Here is a 24,182-nt window from a genome sequence, read left to right on the forward strand (position 1 = left end):
AGAGAGAGAGAGAGAGAGAGAGAGAGAGAGAGAGAGAGAGAGAGAGACCTAGAGAGAGACAGAGAGAAGCTTGGGGTCTTTGAAAGCACTATGTAATTTCCCATATGTGACTGGGCTTTATGTACCCATCTCTGCTTTCTGTTATCAGTCTGGGCCATGCTTGTCACCCATCTGTAGGGCCAGTCTGAGATATATTGACCAATGAACTAACTCAGTAGGCTGCCTATCCCACTGCATGCCATGATCTGGACAAGATCTTTTCCATCGACTTGTTTGTTTGTTTTGCTTTGTTTTGTTTCATTTTTTCCCCAGAGGGGATAGCTAGGTTGATATCTTTCAAATGACTGTAGGCCTCACTGAGAACACAATGAAAAAGACTTCTGACCACTTTTGGGACTTTTAGAGTTTGCTAGTCCTAGTTCCTCAGGGTCTTTTATTTAGTTTAACATTTTTGCGATCTCCTTTTCCTTGATAAAAGATAGGCACTCTTATAGGCATGAGTGAGATAATGTTTGCCTTAAAATGAAAGGAATTCATTTCAATAAGCATTTATTAAGCACCTACTATATGCCAGGTACTGTACTAGGTTCTTAAGATACCAAGACACACACACACACACACACAAAGAGTTCCTGACTTCAAAAAGCTTCTGTTTTACTGGGAGAAATAGTGTATATACAAAAAATGACAGGACTAGGGATTAGATCTGTAATCTCATTGTCATAAGGACCTCCTAGATTAGAAAACTGCCACTACTGATGCAGGTCAGCCCATTCTCTGTAATTTGAGTTTTAAAGAATTGCCTAGAGTTGGGATGTTTAATAACTTGCCTGGAGTCTCACAGCAAGTCTATACCAGAGCTGAGATATTAACCTAAGACTTCTTGCCTTCTCTTGGGCCAGTCCTCTATCCATAGCCAAACTTCCTCTCATCTACGCATAGAAGAACACAAAATAAATACAGAGTATTGGGGAAGGACATCAAGAGAAGTTTCTCCTAAGAGATGTCGCTGGAACTGAGCCGTGAAGGAACCAAGAGCAGGAGGGGAAGGGGGAGAGCAGTCCAGGTTCGCTCCCTTTAACAAAGTAAATTGCCATCATCCACAAAGCAAAAATTTTTTCTTTGTTTTAGTCTTTTTCTATCTTATTATTTCAGTTTCTTCTGCTCTTACTAAATTGTTTCTTTTTGTTTCTTTCCATGTGTCTCTTGCTCTCATAGCATTTGGGGCCAGGAGTTAGTGTCCAACCAAACTGGAGCAGAGCTCAGACTCTCAGGGCCTGACTCCTTAGATAAAGATTCTTGGGTTTTCACTCTGTTCAGGGTTAAGTTGTACTACCTGAAGCTAAAACAGCATTTGATTGGCTACATAGAACCCTGACCCTGGTAGGAGATCTGGGATTTGTTGTCAAGGGCACTATTCTCTTTCAAATACTATGCCCAAATATTGCTTGTCTTCTCAATGGATCAGAGAGGGGCTGAAGGGAGAGAGAGAATTTGGAACTCATAATAAAATAAAAATACTATACCCATTAGGTAGCTTTAATGAGTGAACAATAGGTTTTCTCATTGACACTTCGTCCCACTGAATAATAGTCAGTTTTTCCTGAGAGAGGGAGAGAGATATTTAAGGAAGATTAACAAGTGCATATATTTGGGGATAAATGTCTATCTTAGCACAAACAGGCAAATCTTGTCAAAACTAAATTCTATAAGACAACACTAATGTTAGGAGACACATACAAACATTCATATAAATAAGAAGGAATAAGTTTACCTCTTCTGGGGTAAGTTGAGACCCTTTGACCCAAATGGAGTGCCGGAGTGTTCCCAGCTCCAAACCATACACAAGGAGGGAGGGGAAGGAGAAGAGACAGACACAGAGACATAAAGACAAGATACAGACAGAGAAACAGAAAGGTAGAGATAGACACACAAACACATACAGGATAAACATAGGCTATGTCTGAATATCAGATATGCATTGATGATAACTGTTGTCCCACCCATCAGGAAGAGAAGGGACCCAGCTGCTACCTTGGCTCTGTTCAATAGGAAAGGAACAAAGAGAGTGAACAGAAGACCTGTGCCTCTATAAAGTCCCTTTAATTATCTCCAGTCTTGTCAGATCATATGTAATTATTGTCTTCCTTACCAGAGTCCCCATATCTTTCTCCTTAACCCACCTGGAGCACTAAAGTTGACATTACACCTTATGCATTCTAAATTCCATGCCAGATTTGAGGGTTAGTGAAGACATTACCACTTTTTAAAGAAGAAATCAGTTTTGCAACACATAGCTGCCTTAATTCAGCCTCATGCTGCCCCATTTCCCAAAAATATCTTATTCTGCTAGGAGATAAAGTGAATCATTTTGCCTTCCTCTCCCCCAAATCCAAATAGTTAGACAATGTTGGGGGGTTTTTGTTGTTGTTCAGTCATATCTGATTCTTCATGACCCCATTTGGGATTTTCTTGGCAAAGATGCTGGACTAGTTTGCCATTTCCTTCTCCAGCTTATTTTACAGATGAGGAAACTGAGGCAAACAGGGTGAAGTGACTTGCCCAGAATCACACAGCTAGTAAGTATCTGAGGCCGGATTTGAATTTAGGTCTTCCTGGCTCCAGGCCTGGTGCTCTATCCCCTGGGCCACCTAGCTCTCCAATTTAGAAGCTGTTAATAGAAGATGTTAATAGAAGATTCATAGAATAGATGTTAATAGAAGAATATAATATTGTTAAGAATTGCTAAACAGACAGACTCATACCAGAGCATTGCAGGTCCCTGGCCATTTTCTAATGCAAGCCTTCACAAGAACCAAGAATCAGAAAGACAAGAGTAGGCAAGGATAAGGAGAACTTGATATTAGCAGATTATAGGGTCTTGGAACATCCGAGATTGTGGAAGGGAGTTCAGAATCCACAGACCATCTATTCCAACCCCTTCATTTTACAGATGAGGAAACTGAGGCCCAAGAAGATTAAGGATCTTGTTTCTAAGGTCCCACAGGAAGTGAATGGAAGAGATTTAGGGCCTCTGGCTCTAAAACAGGTGCTTGTTGAACAGGATAAAGTGACTGCAAGATCCTTAGCTTGAACTGGGGGTTCTGTTCTCTACCCTCATCATGTATTTATTAACTTATTCAGTCAACAAGCATGTCAGGAAGGATAAGCACCTCTAGCGTGAGGGTTAGTGGAACCCTTTTCAGGGCTGCTCATCCATCTTTGGTGTCCACCTGTCAACCAACTTTCATGTATGCACCAAGAAACTGTAGCATGCCCAGTGGCCACACCCAGGTAAAATCATCTGGACAGATAGGCTAAACCAGGTTGAGGGTAACTGATAGGCCTCAGATCAGTTGGTGAGTTAGAGGGATGTCTACCACAAGCATGTGAAGACTGCCCTCCACAGAATGGGCAGATGAGAACAATTTGTTCCAATGGTCATGAAGGCGGCTGAAGCAGGTGCTATGAAGTAATTAGAGCTTGGTCAGACATCAAAGATGCCAAGGTCTTCCAACCAGTCATCTTGACTTTTGTTCTGCCACTGGACTTCAGTGACTCTGGAAGAAGTGAGGCAAAGGACTTTGTGCAACTCGGCCTCACTTAAATCCAATTCATGTGCAAGTCAAGACATCACCCTGTAATGTCATTGGTCCTCTTTGAAAATGAAGGATGAATAACAACAATAATAAATATTTATTGGACTGGATTGGATTGGAGAGACCTCAGTGGCTATCTAGCATAAATTGTATCCAGAAGGAATCTCTACTGATAAATATTAGGGAAAAGAGGGAGGGAGGAGGAAGGAAGGAAGGAAAAAAGGAAGGAAGGAAAGGAGAGAGAGAATAACCATTTATTGAGCTCCTATGTTCCAAGAACTGTGCTAAGTGCTTTATGCGACAACATTGGGAGGTAGAAGCTATTATTATCTCCATTTTACATTTGAAGAAACTGAGGCAAACAGGTTAAGTGACTTGACCAGGATCACAAATCTGGTATGCATTTGAGGCCAGATTTGAACTCAGATCTTTCCTTCCCAAATTGGCCTTTTTGTAGTTTCTTCTAATTGTTCCTAGTTCTGCTTTGAGGGGTCAAGCACAAGAAGTCTTATCTCTTTCCAATGAAAATCCCTTCAGATACTTGAAGCCCATTTTCATATCCTCCCCAGCCTCCTTCAGTCTCTCTTCTCTAGGCCAGACATCCCAAGTTCTTTCAACCAATCTTCATGCCAATGTGTCAATGGACTGAAGGTCCCTCTCCATCCCTTGGATACTCTGTAGCTTATCACTGTCCTTCTTAAATCATGGCACCCAGAATTGCATATGAGCTTGTGAGGAGGTTTGAGGAGGGCAAAGGATGAAAGATCACACAGACTGGTGGGATAAAAGAAGGCAGACAAGAGAGAAGCAGAGAAATCTTGGTTGCCTCAATGTTGTGGAGAAGATCACAGAGGACTCCAGCAATCAACAGCAATTAATGGGCAGGTCGGGGGGGAGGGGACAAGTGGAGTGCAGGGAAGAGGAAAATGCCCTTTATGAACTATCACAGTACCTCCCTGGGTTTGTATGTAAGAATTCATGTCTCTTAGGGACTGCCTATAGAGGTTTCTGCACATAGCCAATACTTAATATAGAGGTTCTTAAGTGTTTGTGTGTGTGTGTGTGTGTGTGTGTGTGTGTGTGTGTGTGTGTGTTATGGATCCCTTTGGTAGTCTAATGAAGCTTCTGGACCCCTTGTCAGAATATTGTTTTTAAATACATAAAATAAAATAGAGAAGATTACCAAAAAAAACCAATTAATATGAAATACAATTATCATGACTTTTTTTTTAAGTTCACAGACTCCAGGTTAAAAATCCCTAGTATAAAAATGCCTATTGACTGACCAACAATAATAACTATGATAATAACAACAAGACAAATTTATAGATTGTTGAGGCTCTTAAAATACTTTGTTATAACAATTTAGGGAGATAAGAAATGTAATTAACCTCTTTTTGACAGATGAGAAAACTGAGATTCAGAGAGGTCAAGGGACTTGCCTGTAGTAAGTACTGGACCACAAACTCTAACCTTCTGATTATGTTGGGTGTTTTTTTGCAATGCCACTCTCTTTTTAATTGGTGCAAGTAATTTTCATCATGGGATTATTTTGTTTGTATGCACATGACTTCCCTCTAAGATTACTTCCATATGTATATATACATATACACATATATACATATATGTGTATATGTATGTATGTATATATATGTAATATATATATTACATAGTTTTTTGCATATTGCCTCCCCAATTAGACCATGAGCTCCTTGAAAACAGGAATTGTCTCTTTCCTTTCTCTATATCCCTAGGGTTTAGTACAGTGCCTGGCACATTTGCTATTGTTGTTCAGTCATTTAGTTGTGTCCGACTCTTTGTGACCTTGTGGACCATACTGTACATGGTGTTTTCTTGGTAAAGATACTGGAGTAGTTTGCCATTTCTTTCTCCAGTGGATTAAGGGATGCAAAATGTATGTTTACCAAAAAGACCATTTTATGGAGAATTCACACAGGGCAAGCATTCACATGGGGTCAGAAGAAGCAATATAAGGACACTCTCAAGGTCTCCCCTAAGAACATGGGAAACACTGGCACAGGACCACTCAGCATGGCATGCCCACATCAGAGAAGGTGATGTGCTCTATGAGCAAAGCAGAATTGAAGTAGTTCGAGAGAAACGCAAGATGTGTAAACTTAGAGAATCTACCCCAAAGGCTCATATGGACTATTTATGCCCGACCTGTGGTAGAACATTCTGACCTCATATCGATCTGATCAGCCACAGTTGGACATGATAAAACTTGACTGTAGCATAGTGCTGTCATTTTGGTCCTCTTTGAAAATGAATGACAACAACCGATCTCAGGATTAAGTCAAATAGAGGGTAAGTGACTGACCCAGGGTCACAGAGCTAGTAAGTAAGTGTCTGAGGCCAGATTTAAAGTCAGGTCTTCCTGACTCCAAACTCAGTGCTCTACCCACTGTACCATCTAGTTGATGCTTAATAAATACTTCCTGACTTTACTTGACTCTAGGAACCTTGAAGACAGGACATTATGCTAACTCTCCATTACACTTAAATACTTAGAGAAAATATAAACTATAATTTTATCAATTGACTATTCATTTTGCCGATATAGTGGATTTCAACTTCTCTATGAGAGAGTCAATTGTGGTGTTTTCTGTGACTGAAAAGTTCATCCTCCTTTGACTAAGATGGCAGTGAGCTTTCCCAAACTTAGCCAGGCCAATCCTTGACCCACAGACATATTCCCCACTATGTGCTTCTGACAACCCAGAGCCAAAAATTATTCATGTAATATCCCAGAAATACACTTAATCTTCATTCTAGGGATTCCTGAATATAGATTAAGGTCACTTAGCCATACTGCCCTCTTCCTTTCAGACCTCTGAAGAGTTTGTTATGGCTTTGTGATAAAGATCAGTATCTATTGAAAGACAAGGCCAGACCACCACCGTTTGGGGGCCTTCAAAGCATACTGAACTGCATTATGGTACAGTGTGAAGAGACATGCCTGTCAGGGGGGTCCCAGCCCTAGCCAGGAAACTTACTCTTCCCATTTTCCAAGAATTGAAGGGGTTTTTGTCGTTTTTTCAAGAATCCAAACCCTTCTCTTTCCTTTACTGGGGGATAACATAGTCCAGAAGGATAGAAAGTACATAGATCTTGCAAAGGACTCTGGGAGTCTTACAGGCAATGAGAGCCAGATCTCAGCCTTCACAAATGCTCCAGGAGCTTCATCCCTTGCTAGATGTAGCCTATAATTGCAGTGACAAATACTAAGAGCTTGTAGTAAAAAGTTATGGATGATATAATGATGTAAATGTGTGTAATGATAGCTCACATTCACAGCATTAGAGCTTTGCAATTTACAAAGCACCTTCCCTGTGATAAGCTTATGAAATGAAAGTGGTACAATGAATATAACTCGTTTTTACAGACAAGGAAACTGAGATGCTCAAAAAGCTTAATAGATTGGTTGAGATAGTTAGCAAATGCAATAATCAGTATTTGAAACCAGATTTCTGAGTACTGATCCAATATGCTTTTAACTGTATCCCCGGTAAAGCTGCTTCTTAATTCTCACATACATTTATTCATTTTATTTTTCATTATTAACTTCAACATCAGCAAAAACAAATATTTCCATATGCAAATGTCCATGAGAATAAACCCCAAATCTGAAATGATTTTCTAAAGAAATTTATTGGGTCATAGAGCAAGAGTGAGAACAAAGAGGAGAGGAAAGGAGAAGAGAAAAGAAGAGAGGAGAGGAGAGTGGAGAGAGGAAAGAGGAGAGAGAGAGAGAGAGAAGAGGGGAGGGGAAGGGAAAAGAGAGGGGAGAGGAGAGAGAGGGGAGGGGAGAAAAGAGAAGAGAGGAGGGGAAGCGAAGGGAGAGGAGAGAAGAGGAGAGGAAAGGGGGAGGGAGAGAGAGAAAAAGAGAGAGAGAGAAGAGAAGAGAAGAGAAGAGAAGAGAAGAGAAGAGGAGGGGAGGAGAGGAGAGAAGGGGAGAGGAGAGGAGAGGAGAGGAGGGAGAGAGAAAGAAGGGGTGATTTTCTCCTCAATTCTCTTTGAAGTCACATCATATAGAGTTCAGACAAAGGTGTATGGACATTTGCCTTATTGATCTCATATAGGCACTTTGAGATGACTATCAGCAGGTAAGTCAATCTAATTTGGTGGACCCAAAATAAGACCTGAGGGGACTCAAGACAAAAACTAGATGAGGTCCAAGGATTCCTTCCAACTATCTGGCTTTCCTAGAGCATCTCTGAAATCAGCCTGACCTCTATAGTTAGTTTTTGTGTTGGATAATTTTCTAACCACATAAAGCTAGGTTCAAGCAATATTAATAAATGATAAATAATGACACAAAGATGAAAGAATGAAATAAATAAGCACTTATTAAGAGTCTCCTATGTTCCAGGCAGTATGCTAAGTGCTTTACAAATATAATCTCTTTTTATCTTCACAACCATGAGAAGTGCTATAACTCCATTTTATTTTTGAGGAAGCTAAGGCAGATAGCATTGAAGTGACTTGCTTAGGGTCACATAGCTAGTATGTGTCTGAGGCCATATTTGACCTCAGATCTTCCTGACTCCAAAGACTAGTGTTCTATTCACTGTGCTGCCTAGCTGCTTAAGAACAAAAAAAAGAAGGCCGTATAGTTGCAAATGAAACTCTTATATAGTTTTTCTTTTTAAATGTATAATAATCTAACAAAGCAATAACAAAATTGCCTTCTGTGTCTCCTTCTGAATTTTTTTTTCTCTGGAATGTTGATGCTTGATTGATACTGTTTTCTTTTTGTATATCTATCACTGGCTACTACCTCAAGCCCTGGCCCGAAAGGAAGATTCACCCCCTCCCCAGAACAAAGAATTGAAGTCAAATTGTGCAGTGGATAGAATGGTGGGCCTGGAGTCAGGCGGACTTATCTTCATGAGTTCAAATCCAACCTCAGACACTTACTAGCTATGTGACCCTGGGCAAGTCACTTAATCCTATTTGCCTCAGTTTCCTCATCAGTAAAATAAGCTGGAGAAGGAAATGGCAAACCACTCCAGTATCTTTGCCAAGAAAACCCCAGATAGGGTCATGAAAAGTCATACATGACTAAAAAATGACTTAACAACAACAAAATTTCATACGATGATGTTCAAAACAATGGACCAGAAATAAAGAAGACAACTTTTGTAATTTCACTTAGAGACATTAACTGTATAGTTTACTCCTATACCAAAGGCTATCATCACATTCCTACTGCCTTTGGATAGGAAAGTTGCCCTTTGGTTTACCAACATTCATGTTTAACAGTTTATCAGTTTTCAAACTTTGTGGTCTTACCAAGGAAAGAGAAAATAAGAAGGGGATGATGGAGAAGTCCATAGGAGTGCAACTGGGTAGGAAATGAAATGAGTGGCCTAGGTGCCCTTTACACTCTTAAAAATCATTGAGAATCCCCAAAGAGCTTTTGTTTATGTGTGTATATTTATCAGTACTTAATGTGTTCAAAATTAAAACATCTTAGTATTATTATAAATTGGTTTTACCTCATGGACCTCTTGAAAAAATCTTGGGAATCCCCATGGATCCCCAAACAGACTACACTTTTAAATGTGAATATATACTTACAAACATGAGTTTTGTTGATTTTTCTTATGACAGTAAAAAATAAATGAAAAAAAACGTGTATTAAGCTCATGTTATATAACATATATTGTGTCAAGTAGTGGGTTTACAAATACAAATTCAAAGACAGCCCCTGCTCCCAAGGAGTTTACATTCTGATTTGGAGAAGACTCAATCTATCAGCCAAGAAACATTTATTAAGCATCTACTATGAGCCAGGCACTGTGGTAAGCACTGGTGATACAAAGAAAGTCAAAGGATAGTCTCTGCTCTCAATGAGGTAAAAGAAAATAAATAAAAGGAAGAGGAAAAGGAGAGGAGATAATGTGGGGAGAGATTGATGGAGGAGTGCACAGGAGTGCGGCTGGATGGGAAATGAGGAGATAACTGGCCTAGGTGACTTCCTTAAATAGAGATTCTGGAGAAACTCCTCATTCTCCACTCTCCAATCAGGAGGGATGGGCCCCAGGGCAGAGGATATTGATGATGTGTGGGTTTTAGGGCTGAAGTTATTTTGCAAGAAGAGGTTCCTAGAACATGATTGAAAAGTCCAAAGGAATCCACATAGGGGAGTGTTGGCCAAGTTGGGTCACATTATTCTGTAGTTATTGGGATGGTGAATGGGAAGAAAGGAAGAAAAAAAGGGACGGGCACATACCTTCCAGGAGCAGTGGCAAAGTTGATTGGATCATGGTTCCAGCACTGGGCCAGGTGAGGCAGTGACCAATCAGTTCAGATTCCAAAGATAAAAGGGTTAAACCTCCTAGGTCATGGTATGTAGTCCAGGTTGTCCAGCACATGACCTAGTAGTAGGGAGTGAAGTAAAGCAACACACTTTAATCTTGATTCAGTCAGAAGTGCTGAAATATGATTTCTTTTATCCCACAGGTCAAAATAAACCTTCCACCTGTGCAAAAACAAAAATTGAATACATACTTTCAAAACTGTCTTGTGCTATCACAGCTAAAGGAGGTTAAAGTGATATAATTCCAGTCAGAGACTGTCATGATTTTTTTAAAAGGTGGGAGTGGAAAGAAGTATGGATGAGTTGTTAAGGGCAACCAAATAAGCAAAGCACAGATATGATAAAAAAAAAAAAAACTCAAGGCTTCAGCACTTTAGGACACATCTTTTGTGCCTATGCAGTTCTGTTATTATGGGGCTCCTTTCCTCTGTATATATTTATAAGAAGAAAATCACAGATAATTGAGGAATAGCAAATTTTTGCAGATGAGGAAACTGAGGCCTCGAGAAATGACTTGCCCATTTCTAGACATTCAGGTTATTGAATCCTAGTCCTGTGCTCTACCCCCTAAATAATACTACTGGTTCCTTAAAATCAGATTATATCAATCATTCTATATTAATTCCAAATCTTTATTTCCCTATCCCAGATAGACAGTGCCAGGTAAAGAATTTTACTTGCCACTGATCAAACTCATGAGGTTGAGGGGTGGGATTTCAGTATAAATAGCTTTTTTTTTCCTTTCTTTCTCTCTTAGTTAGCTTCTTCAGCCTTTCATGGGAAAGTGAATTCAAGGTATGGGCTCCGTGTCTTTCAAGCTCCAGCTCTCACACATAAAATGTCCCAAGTGAATTTTCAAAGACTTGCACAAGGTCTGATCCTCTCTTCTTTCATAGACATTAACTGTAGTCATGCCATTAAAAGTCCAGGCAATGCTTTGAAAATGCAACCATCCTTGTTTGTTGTGGGAATCCACATGGCAGTGAGAAGGCCGGTATGTCAGCTCTTTGAGACAGGAACATCAAAGCAAATTAACCCTTTAACTTACAGGGAGTTGACAGAAATACTGCAAGGGTGGGTAGGGAATTATTTTTTTGGGGGGGGAGGGAGGCTGGGCAGGTTGTTCCATTATCTAGAGGCAATGTGGTATTAGCCAAAAGAGCACTGATCTGGGAATCAAAAATGCAGGACTCTATCTCAGCACTACCATGTATTAACTATGGGAAAATCATATGACCTCTCTATTTGTCACTGTCCTCCTCTGAAACATGAACATGAAGTGCGTAGACTACAGATCCTCCTAGATCCAACAGTCTTTCTCCTCTTGAGAATGCAGAGCTCCCTTCAAATCAATGGAAATTCAATGGTTAGATGAGGACTTGCCATATCTGCCTATAGGAGAGCTCAATCTTTCTTGCTCCAGGTAGACTCAATTAACAAAGTGCCTACTATTTTCTACTCCCTGGGTTAGGTACTAGGGTGTACAAAGATAAAAATGAAGTAGGCTTTACTCTCAAGAAGCTTATATTCTACTAGATGAGAAGTTGGGATATCCGCAGGTTTGTAAATAAATCAAAGTCAAGATGAGAGATCATGTAGGATGAGAGTATTCCCAATTCTTAAATTGAAAGTACCTTTTAGCATGACTATCAGTTATGTGAGAAATAGTGTGGTGTCGTGAGTAAGGAGCAGGCTTTGGAGTCAGAAACATTTGCCTGCATTCAGCTCTTTCCTCTGATACAAACTGGCTGTGTGATCTTGGTCAAGTATCTTAATTTTTCAGTGTCCCAGATAACTCCTTCATACTGTAAGTTCCAGGACAGTTGAGGATGTGCTTTGTTACAGAATTTCCTTAACAGGTAAGTCCCTACCTTGATGAAATCACAGACTAAAACAAAACAAAACAGAACAACCCAACTATATGTCCAGAATGGAGCCCAAATAAGAAGCAAAGTTTTTGTTTTGAGGTTTTCTTCAACTCGTTCACTTCACTACAATTTAACTCATTCTACCAACTTTTCCACCAACTCACCAGTAGCCTAATATCCGTTAGGATCTAAACTCTTTCAGGGCAGGGACTGTTTAACATTTTTAAAATTTATATTCCTAGTGGTTAGCAGAGTGACTGGCAAACAGGGAGTTGTTAATAAATACTCTCTCTCTCCCCCTGCAAATGTAGGGACATAATTATCATAATTGTGAGTACCAGCAAGTGATAATGATGAGCATGGATAAGTTATCTAGTAGGCTGCTTTAAGACTTTTCCAAAGCTTTGGTCTGCCCCCACTATCCTTTCTTCCAGATGTTCAGGGACAATTGCTTCAAATATAGGGCAGCAACCAAAAAAGAACTTCCCAAATGGAAAATCTAGTGCTTCTTCCTTCCTCCAGGCAATGTCTCTACCAAGGTGAGAAAGCCTGACTCATATATGAAGGATATTTTCATAATTTAATGTCTACTTTTTGATTGATTCCTTTAGGAACGAGAGAGAGAGAGAGAGAGAGAGAGAGAAGGTATGGGGGAAGGTCTCAAACTTTTTTTTTTTCATCCACAGAACAGGAGCATCACTTTACTGTATGCTTATGTCCCTGGTGCTAGTCTCTAAGATAACAAAACAGAACTTAAACTTTTTTTTCCTAAAGGTAATAATTCTTCAACCACACTCTTGACTCCTAGTTTGCTGAATGTGCATCTCCCAGGATAATTTCAACAAATCCATACACATTCTGTCCCACTCCCAAACACATACACAAATAGAAAGGAAGAAAAGGAAAGATGATAATAGCTAACATTTATGTAACATTTTAAGATTTACAAAACATTTTACATATATCACCTCTGTTGATCCTCCACAACAACCCTAAGAGGTAAGTGCTATTATCTCCTTTTTTTTTACCAAGGAGAATCCTGTGGCTGAGAGAGTTTAAGACTTGCCTAGGGTCACACAGCTAGTAAAAGTCTGAGATTGGATTCAAACTTAGATCTTTTAAACTCCAGGTCCTACTGGACTATACCTTCCCGAAAGAAAAGAAGACAGAAGGCAGAATCAGGAGAAATAGTAGGTGAAAGTAGCAAAGAGACTGATTTAGGCTTAATTTCAGGAAAAGAAAAATAAAAACTTCCAGAACTGTCCATAAGTGAAATAGGTTGCCTTGGGAGATAATGGGTTTCTTCCTTCAGGAAAAGATTGGATGACATTTGTCAGTTGTATTTTTTTTTGGTGGAAGTTCTTTGGGGAAGAGAGGGTTAGGAGGAAGATGAGTTTTACTAGATGGCCGCCAATACCCCTTCAATCTCAAAAGTTCTGTATTTCTGAAAATGGGATTGACTGGACCAGGAGAGTACAAAGGAGAGGAAGACCTCTATATTCCAAGTCTCTCTGGGATGAGTAATGTATGGGAAAACATAGTTAAGGCTGTTGCTTGGTTTATTTAAATATCAACAAGGCTAAGTACCAACAAAGTCACAGACAGATTTACTAACTAACCTTTCTATCCTGTTGCAGGCCTGCCCCATCACTGGTAGGGAGGAGGTTCATAGGTGCGGCACATTACAAGCAAATGATCTATTGCCCAAAATATTGAGGCAAACACTGGGAGCTGAAAATGAGCCAGTGGACAGAGAACAAGCTCGTCTTGGCCTGCAGAAAATGAGCAAAGTACGAATGACATCTGGACTGTACTTTAAAAAGAAAAAAAAAAGTACATCTGGACTAAGTCCTTGAGATGGGGTGTTTTTAAATTCATTGTAAGCCTCCACCCTAAATTATTCCCTAAAGCTAACTACTACCCATCTTCAGTTGGTGGTTGTAAGCAAGGAAAATTTAATAAGAATTAAGGACAGGAATTTACAATACATAGAACATTTGAATGAAAGAGAAAAGGGTGTTCTCTTCCTCTCTTTTCCCTCCCCTTCTCTCCTCACGCACACTACCATTTCTGCAAAAGAGTTCGGTAAAAGTAGACAACTCATTTCTAGCAAACCCTGGATTTCTATTGCCTGGCTATGACCTCACTGTAAAATTTAATCTCTTCCCAGGGCAGTTTCTGAGCACAAGTTTTCATGCACATAGAAGGAAAATGGATCCTATAAAACATGAACAAACTTGAAATTTTGCTACCACGTGCAGGTAAGCTGGAATTTAAAAAGCAATTTACAAAATAAGCCATTTGGTTAGATCTACAAAAAAGACATTACTAGAAATGCTTCCAGTGGGGCCATTCTTGCAGGAATTCCAGACTGAATCAGAAATAAGAATAGTTTGATTCTCTGTAGAAATCCCAGGGGAATTGCAAATCAGTTTTCCAAACTTACTTTGAGGGTTTAGAAAAATTCAGATATACTAATTCAAATTCCCCCACAGGGAATATTTAAATTTGCTAATGAATTAAAGTCAATTGCAATGATTAAGAGATATACACACATATGTCTATATATTTGTATATAGAGAAATATATTTATATACACATATGTAACATATATGCATATGTATTCTGAATTTTATGTACATGTGTATATGAATGCATATGTATGTATATAAATAGATAGATATATACATGTTATCTGCATTATCAGAATGTGAGCTCATTGTGAGTAGGATTGTTTCAATCTTTGTACTTGCGTCCTCAGTGCTTGGCATAGTGAATGGGATATAGTAGCTGCTTAATAAATACTTGTTTATGATTGATTGATAGCTGGCCCACATTTGAATGCTTGCTAAAAGAATGAAATACCTTATCTTCTTTGAGCCTTCCAACAACCATATGAGGTAATACAGTAAGTATTCTTGCCCCCATTTTACAAATATAAATATTAAAACCTGGGTTGTTTAACTAGCAGTGGCCAAGCCAGGAATAAAACCTGATCAATTGAGACAGTTGGGTGGTGCACTGGAGACAGTGTTGAGCCTGGAGTCAGGAAGATGAGTTCAAATCCAGAATCAGACATTTAATAAGGGTTGTTGTAAGAATCAAATGGGAAAAAATATTTATAAAGCACTTAGCACTGTGTCTGGGAGATAGTAGGTGCTATATAAATGTTTTTTCCTTTACCCCTCCCTCCCCACTAAAACACAGGCTTCCCAATTTTCCACTCTAGGCTCTTTCTACTGGAATAGGGGTTCTTAATTTTTTTTTTTAACCAGACTCCTTTGGAAGTCTGATGAAGCCTATGAATTCATTTTCAGAATAATGCTTTTAAGAGCATGAAATAAAATATATAGCAAGAAATACTAAGGAAATTATAATTGAGAATTATAATTAATTCTCAATTATAATGAGATGGTTATCAAAATATCTTTTAACAACAAGTTCACAGATCCGAGGTTAAGAATCTCCACTCTAGAACATGAAGTCATATGACTTATCCTGATTTCAGATTCATATTTGTCATATTGTGATATGAAAGCTGTGCTTTCATAGTTAGCTATGATCCTGATCTATCCAGGAAAGAAGTTTCTAAACAACTTACACAAATCCAGTTATACTAATCCAATCTGATCCAGTACAACCCAGCAGGCACCGAGTTTGGTGCTGGAGATACAAGGACAATTAAATGAAAAACAGTCCCAGACCTAAAGTTGCTTGCACTCTGCTCTGGTGAGCCTGGGGGTGGAGGCAGATGGGGAGCACACCACGAGTGCAGATGAATATGTATCAAAATAATTTAAGGTGGGAGAACTCTGACAAGTGGGTTCACGTCACTAGTACTCAGGCATGCAGAAATGGAAACAAAATGGAAAACAGAACCAATGCTTAAATGTGGGTTTAGTCTTCTTCAGCCAAGATAGTAAACTCCTCAAGGGCAGGGTCTTTCTTTTTCTTTATTGAATTTCACCTTGCCAGTACTAGGAGCAAGCACAATGATCTGACTGTTAGAGACAACTTCAGTTTGGGAACAGGAACACCTTATGCAGATTTAATTCATTTGTTTCTTTCCCAAATGCAAGATTTGCCCTCCTCCAGGATAAAAGATAGCCTTATCTAACTATCCCCAGAAGACTGAATGTAGGGTGCTCTAATGGGAGATTAATTTCACATTGAATCATCATTCAGCCCTAAGGCCATGTGGTTGGGGATCATTATTTTTCTCTTTGGTGGTTAAGACTCACTTTATGCCTAAAAGCTTTTAAAATAATATCTTCCTTACTGTTACAAATAAGGACAGCTCAGCATCAGACAGGCTGACTCATAGCAAGTATTTCTCAGGCTTGTAACTTCGGATGACAATCCACATAGGCCTACCCTTGCCTTGAGCTTTCTTCCTGCCAGCAGACTGTCTGAACCCTGTCCTGACTGTCTCTGGGCATAAATGAATGCTGTATTGACTGAACTATAACAACTTCTAAGTGACTAAGGGGCAGAATATTCGACCCAGCATTCATTCAGCATTCAATGCCCTCTTATACTCTCCAACTTTTCTCTTCCCTCTTCCTTTTTCCTAGTCAGACGCCCTCCCTCCCACTCTACATGGGAACAGCATGACAAATTCAAAGATATTTGAAGTGTCAGAGAAGGAAATCCAACAGTCTTCAATTGTGTTATGTTCATCGTCTGGAGAGTGTCCAGAGGAGGGCCACCAGAGGGGTGAAGGGCATTGAGTTCATGCCATATGGAGAATGGTTGAAGGAACAGATGATATTTAGCCTAAGAAGAGAAGACTGAGGGGCTCCATGATAGCCATCTTTAAGTATTTGAAAATCTCTCATAAAGAAAAGTGATTATACTGTTCTGCTTGGGCCCACAGGAAAGAAAAAAGGTACAATGAATGGGAGCTACAAAGGGGCAAATTTAGATCTGATATCAGAAAAACAAAGAACAAAAACTTGCTAACATGTAGAGCTCCCCAAAGTAGAATGGGCTACCTCAGAAGGTAGTTAGCTCCCCTTAGTGAAGGTTTTCAAGTGAGGATTAAATGACCTTTCCTTCAGTGTGTTTTAGAGGTGATTGATTCTCTTTTGGGTATGGGATAGATTAGACGGTTGATAAATTCCCCACCATTGAGCAGCTAGGTGGGGCAGTGGATAGAGTGCCAGGAGGATCTGAGTTCAAATGTAGCCTCAGACACTTCTTAGCTATGTGACCCCCAGGTAAGTCACTTAGCCCTATTTGCCTCAGTTTCCTCATCTGTAAAACGAGCTGGAGAAGAAAATGGCAAATTGCTCCAGTATTTTTGCCAAGAAAATTCCAAATGGGGTTACAAAGAGTCAGACACAAGTAATTGACTGAAAAACAGCAATAAGGTCCCTTTGTTTTCATCCCAGGCTTCTATTAACATGTACCTTATTTCCAAAGGTAGCTGCCCAGAAAATGGATTCAGAAAGGAAACATTTCATCAAGGATGACCCAGATTTACAAAGCATTTAAAGATCATAAAATAGCAATTTGTATAGTTACCATTTGAGTGTGATACACCATAGTAGCTAAACAGGGCACCTAGTCACACTATCTAGACTTCTAATTTTCATTCACTCATTCATTCATTCATTCATCTGTTTGACAAATGGTAAGTTCCTATGCTCTCAGAGTTTATGGCCAAATTATTCTGTGTGTATAGAAAACATAAATATGTGGTTGTACATATATATATATTTTATACAGATATTTTATACATATACATATACATATACATTCTATACATATACACATGTGTCCCAAAAGTCTTAGGACTTTGATAGCTCATACTCACATGCACACATGCACACATATACACATATGGTTCATATTGCTCTTGTTCATATTTATTATTGTTATTATTGTTAATAACCTTCTCTTCTTTAAATCTCCTTCACTTTAAGCTACACTCCATCTTGCTAGGCCAAAAGATCATACATCTTTGCCAGAAACCTCTACCTTCAACAATCTCCCACAAAAAGGCAAACCCAAAGAAACTAAAGGAGAACACATTATGAAATCTCTTTTGGACCTGATCTTTGAAAACCTATGTGCATATATACATATACATGCACATATATGCACAGAAGACATATTTTTGTGCATATATGTGTGTGTGTGTGTGTGTGTGCCTTTTTTTTTTTTACCAGACCTGTGATATCATTGGTATGACAAATTCCCAGTGAGGAAATCTCTTTACCAATGCAGGGGAAGAGGGAAAGGGAATTAGCATTTATATAGCACCTACTATGTGTCAGACACTGTGTTAGGCACTTTCCAAACATTTTCTCATGTGATCCGCAAAACAACCTTGTGAGGTAGATGCAGTTATTATCCATATTTCACAGCTGAGGAAACTGAGAAAGAGAGAGGTTAAGTGATTTACCCAGGGTCACGCTATTAGTAAGTTTCTGAGGCACTATTGGAACTCGGGTTTCCCCAACTTCTGACTCAGTGCTTCATGCACTATGGTTCCTCCAGTTCCTGGGAATAAGTTGCCTATAAGACTAAAGGTATGCACATAAATAATCACATATTCCTATAAATATATATGCACATGTACTCAGAGAATACATAAGTGTGTATATGTATATATAGGTAGATATGTATGCATATAGCTTTATACACATGTACATGTATATATGTATAGTAATGTATATGGATTATATCTAATAATAATTACATGTATGTGTATATATATGTGTGTGTGTGTATACATATATATATATGTATACACACACAGATATGTATAGTCATGTAGGTAGGTAGGTAGAGTTATAGACTGCCTTTCACTTCCTACTATGCCCTGTCTTGCTAGGCCAAGAAAACCCAGGTTTATGTGTGTGGGCATGAATATATAATCAGTTTTTTAGGCAACTGTCTAAGACTATAAGTAATAGAGACATGATATTTACATTCATATATAAAATAGATGATATATATCCATATCTATTCATATATCTATATTTATTTCCATCTCCATTTCTCTCTTTCTCTGTCTCTCTCTCTTCTCTTCTCTCTTTCTTTCTCCCACTCTTTCTCTCTCTCTGGCCTTTGCTATCTAGCTATCCATCACATTTAGAAACAGCCACCACCACCCCCAACACCAAAGAACAAATGCAGACACTGAAGTATCAGAAAGAAGTCTCTTACTTTGAAGTTCCAACTTGATCCCAGCAAGGCCTTGAAAGAAAAGCCGGCTCTAAGATTCCCTGTCCTGAGAAAGCTGAGAAGATTCTGACAAAAGCTCTAAACCATTATCCAACATTCATTACCCAAGGGGAACTTTTCTGAACCAACCGAAGGGTGCCATTGTATGTGACTATTCAGAAGCTGTAAGGTAAACATCTGACTTCTGATTCCCAAATCAATAACTTGTTCCCTTAGCATATTCTAATAACCAAGGTTCTCTGATGAGAAAATTTCTGCAGAGAAAATGAACAGTAACCCTTTTTCCATACTGAGTTTGATTTACTAATATATTGATGGGCTGGGTTAGATAGTCATGTATACACAAGTTATTCCCAAAGAAATATTTAAGAGGACCCATGGAGTAGGCAATTTCCACTAACAATCAAAAGGACTAGAATCTTTGAGTCTCATTAAACCAAAGGAAAAAAAAATTCTCTCCCTGGGGCCCACTGCTCCACTTGTTGAGGCTTAAAACTCCCATGTCAATGTTTGATTACTCACTGCTGGGAACCAATCTTCTTACTCTTCTGAACCTTTCCATATTAGGATTGCAAGAACTCCTGGATCAGGTTACTCACTTATAGAAAGCTACTGGAAAATACAAACCAATGTGCTAGAATTGAATGCCATGTTTTCACAGAGTGAGTAGACCGTAGATGAAGAATAATCAAATTTTAGGTAGAAAGGAGGTCCAATTTAATATTGCACTATTACTGTACATGCCTGAAAATTAATCTTTGTGTGTGGGATTTTTTTTCCCTTTCAGATTTCGGATCAACAGCATAGCCCTTTCCCTGTCTACTGCCAGACACCAGGCATCAGGAGACTAATGTGGTTTTCCCCCTGACCAAATTCCCTATTTTCCTCTGTGCCCTATAGGGCTCATATATACCCAGAGCTGCCTCTGAAGCCAGTGGGGTCTTTTTGCTGGCATGAACTCTGCAAGATGAGAAATGGGCTTCTGCAGTTCAAAGGACATTGGCATGAAACTGTGCTTGAAAAGGAACAGAGACATTCAAACTCCAACAGAGACTGTCTTGGAGAAAGTCTGATTAAAAAAAGAGAAGAAGGAAAAGATGATGATATAGTCAAGTTTCTATTTTTTACTGGTGTATGGAATGGAAAAAGTACTGACTATGAAGTCAGAAGACTTGAGAGTTCAAATCTAACCTCAGACACTTGCTTCTCTGTGTAACTATCAGCAAGTCACTTAACTTCCCTGGGTCTCAGTTTACTCATCTGTAAAACAAGGGGGTTGGACTACACGGTCTCTGAGGTCCCTTCTATCTTTAGATCCATAATCAAATATGAGATGACTTTGAGATTATCCCTCATTCAGTATTATCCCAATTTCTTTTCTCCTTACTCAGTTTCCTTCAGTGCTACTTATTAAAATAAAATCAAGCATGCACACCGGTTGTACATACAACACTATGGAGAGAAATAGCATAGTTGCAGGGGGGAAAAAAGATGGAATTATCAAAATTAAAGGATTTCATGATCAAAGGAAAAATAAGGATATCACAGTTGGTCCACCAGATCCCATCCAAGGATGCATTTCCTTGGGGTTGACTAGAGGTAGAATGGTGAACAGAAGGCTAATTTCCCCCTGATTTTCCTCCTTCATTCTTAAGATTTTCTCATGACTCTGGATCATTGTCAGAAAAATAAGAGCCTGAAATGGTAAGCATATACCAGGGACTATGCAGCATATCATACATAATGTGTTCCATTTACCTAATGAGGATGGAGCATCATATAATTTACATTGCCTTTAGGGATTATTCTGAAGGCTCTGACTCAGTTCTACACTCATGGCTTATTCATTTACTGCCACCACATAAAAATAGACACAAGTATGAGAATACTAGGATATTTGATGTCTAAATGGGAAGATGATCTTTATTAATTTCTCCATTTCTTCAACTGTAAATTAAGGATGATAATAACAGCACCCATCTCACAGGATTGTTGTGAGGTTCAAATGATATAATACCTGTAAAGCAACTAGCACTATGTCTGGCTTGTAGTGGGTGCAAGATAAATGCTTATTTCCTTCCCCTTCCCCATTAATACACTAGCACAATAATATCAAGAATAATCAATATAAAATGTGGCATCTTTCAAGATAAAAAAATGAAATCCATCATAACTCTGCCTATCGCTAAATTCATTGTCATCTCTTCTGAATATGGCTTTTAAAGTAAAGAGGGAATCAAACTAAAATCACTTAATGTATGTGGATGGCATCAAGCTATATCCATCAAAAAACATCAACACATCACAGATCATTTCATGGAACCTTTCTCAACACATGTTAAAATGTCTCTTGCACTTGATCAGTATAAAATTTGTAATGTATGTCAAAGAAAATGATGGAGTCTTGGCTTTCTACATGGTTAGATGGATGGACGTACTCCCCACCCATCCCACCAACCTCTCCATATGCCCGTGTACCACACACATACACACACACACACATACACACACACAGACTTTGCATCTCTATTTTCCAACTCTGTCTCAGAATTGTAATCAATTTAATCCTTCCTTCCAGTACTGGAAAGTTCATGCCAATCCTTTTCCCTGTGGTTCCAATCACCTTTCCCTATGACTTCCCTGGAATATCCATCAGCTCCTGCCCCCTTCTCACATCCATCCCTGTGGCATGCTGGACCCCTTCTCTCACTGGAGAGTTTCTTCCTGGACCTCCATGTTGTAGAGGGGACCAGGCTAGTCCACCTTTATTCTCCTCTAGACTCACCTTCTAACTTTGGGGACTTTAACACTGTTCCTCACGATGGATACTTTCCTGCCCCTCCCCCAAGCTTTTCAGCTCCCTTTTTGTGTGTTTTCTCTCGTTATTAGAATGTAAGCCCCTTGAAGGGAGGAGAAGTCTTTTTGCTTCTACTTATATCTAGCACAGTGCCTGGCACACAGTAAGCACTTAATCAATGCTTATTTCCTGACAGTCGTCTGCAAGAATCATATCTCTCAAGAGACACACAGAGAGAGAGGCAGACAGAGAGACAGAGAGAGAAAGAGAGAGATATAGAGACAGAGAGACAGAGAGAGACAGGGAGAAAGAGATAGACACAGAGACAGACAGAGAGACAGAAAGAGAGAGAGGCAGTCAGAAACAGGCAGGTAGAACCAATAAAGTGTGGGCAATCTAAGAGGAAAAAGAACCTAAAAGCTGGAGTACCTGGAAAGGACTCTCAGAACGTAGGGCTTGAGCTGAGTCTTGAACGAAGCTAGCGAAGCAAAGAGGCAGAGGTGAGGGGCAGGGCATTCTAGGAACGAGGGACAGCCAATGCAGAGACACAGATACAGGGGATAAAGCATGTTTTGTAAGAAGAACTGCAAGTAGAATGGTGATGCTGGATCATAGAGTGAGTGGAGGAGAATAGGAAGACCGGAAAAGTTGGAAGAGTCAAGGTTATAAGGAGCTTTGAATGTCAGAGGAGATTATATTTGATCTTGGAGGTAATAGGCAGCCATAGTAGTTCATATAACATGATCAGATCTGTGTTTTAGAAAAAATCACCTTGGCAGCTAAGTGGAGCATGTAGGGAGAGGCATGAGGTCAGGAGACTGGTTAGAAGGCAATCACAGGTGTCCAGGTAAGACTTCATGAGGCCCTGAACTACATCTGTGACTTTGTGAGTAGAGAAAAGTAGTGGGCAGGGATGAGGGGGAAGGGCAGAGGGGAGATATCAGAGGTTTTATGAAGGTTATACAGGCTGACGATTGGTTTATGCTACTGGATTTGTCAAATGTTATTGAAAGCGGTTTGTCTCTAGACTAAACTTGGCCAAGCTCCAAGAACAGAATCAAAAGGCTCTCCACGCGTAGCAAGTACATGAACTCAACCAACAATTTGTTGACAAAGAAACATTAAACAAATGGTCAAAGCATGTGGGTTTGTTTATAGAAGCAGAGGAGTTTATGAAAGTCATTTAGGATCAAGTAATTGGAATCTGAAATTATAGGAAGATTATCCTTAATGGCCCAGACATATTGATAGATGCACATTATATAAAGAAATAGATGGAGCTAGGTGGCTCAGTAGATAGAGTGCTGGGCCTGAAGTCAGGAAGACTCATCTTTCTGAGTTCAAATGTGGCCTCAGATACTTACTAGCTGTGTGACCCTGGGGAAGTCATTTAACCCTGTTTGCCTGAGTTTTCTCATCTGTAAAATGAGCTGGGGAAGGAAATGACAAACCACTCCAGTATCTTTGCCAAGAAAACTCCAAATGGGGTAACAAAGACACAACCAAAAACAACTGAACATACAAAGAAATAGTAGAAACTATACAACATGTCACTTCAAAATTTAGCATCTAGCAGATGCTTACAAAGATTCTATCAGATGACTGGAATTGCACAACAGAAGATAGCTCTAGCTAACAGATAGATAGCTCTAAACTAACAGATGAAAAGTCCCCATTCCATAAATATAAACCCCAAAATATCCTTGAGAATTAAACAAGTAAATCACACTGGGACCAGGTCATCATTATGGACAGAATTCACTCCCACTGCCCCCTCCCCCCAAAATTCACAACAATATTTCTGATAGAGGTTGTTCTACTGAATGTTGAAAATAAATGCAATGAACAGTTCTCAAAACATACAAATCTAGTGGAAGAAATGAAAATCATGTGGAAACAGGATGAGGTATATTTCATGCTTGTCATCTTGTCTGGGTCCAGAAGATGCTTTTGGTGATGAGTTCATATCTAAATACTCTTATTCAATTTCAAAAAAGCAATCTTTTTATTCACCTGTCCAATGTTCACTGAACATTAACCAGAAAAAGAATGATAGTAAGATAGAGCCTTGTTCTTGGTAATGGAATTCAGTTCTTCATCAAAAAGTGAGAATGAGATGTCCACAAATCCTTCACATTTCTGGAGTGCTTTCGATTTATACAGCATTTTCATCACAAAAATCCTGTGTGGTAGGTAATGTCAGTGTTATTATTTCTATTTTACAGTTGAAAAATCTGTGCCTCAGAGAACTTTAATGACTCTCCCATGGAGGCACAGATAACAGATGCCTGAGCCAGGATCCATTGCTTGCCCCACATTGTTTCATGCATCCACTTCCTTCTCTCTCTTCACACAGCCTTTATCATCATTGAGGCCAT

This window comes from Vombatus ursinus, unplaced genomic scaffold (assembly GCF_900497805.2).
Source record: "Vombatus ursinus unplaced genomic scaffold, bare-nosed wombat genome assembly UNPS02014841.1, whole genome shotgun sequence".
NCBI lineage: Eukaryota > Metazoa > Chordata > Mammalia > Diprotodontia > Vombatidae > Vombatus > Vombatus ursinus.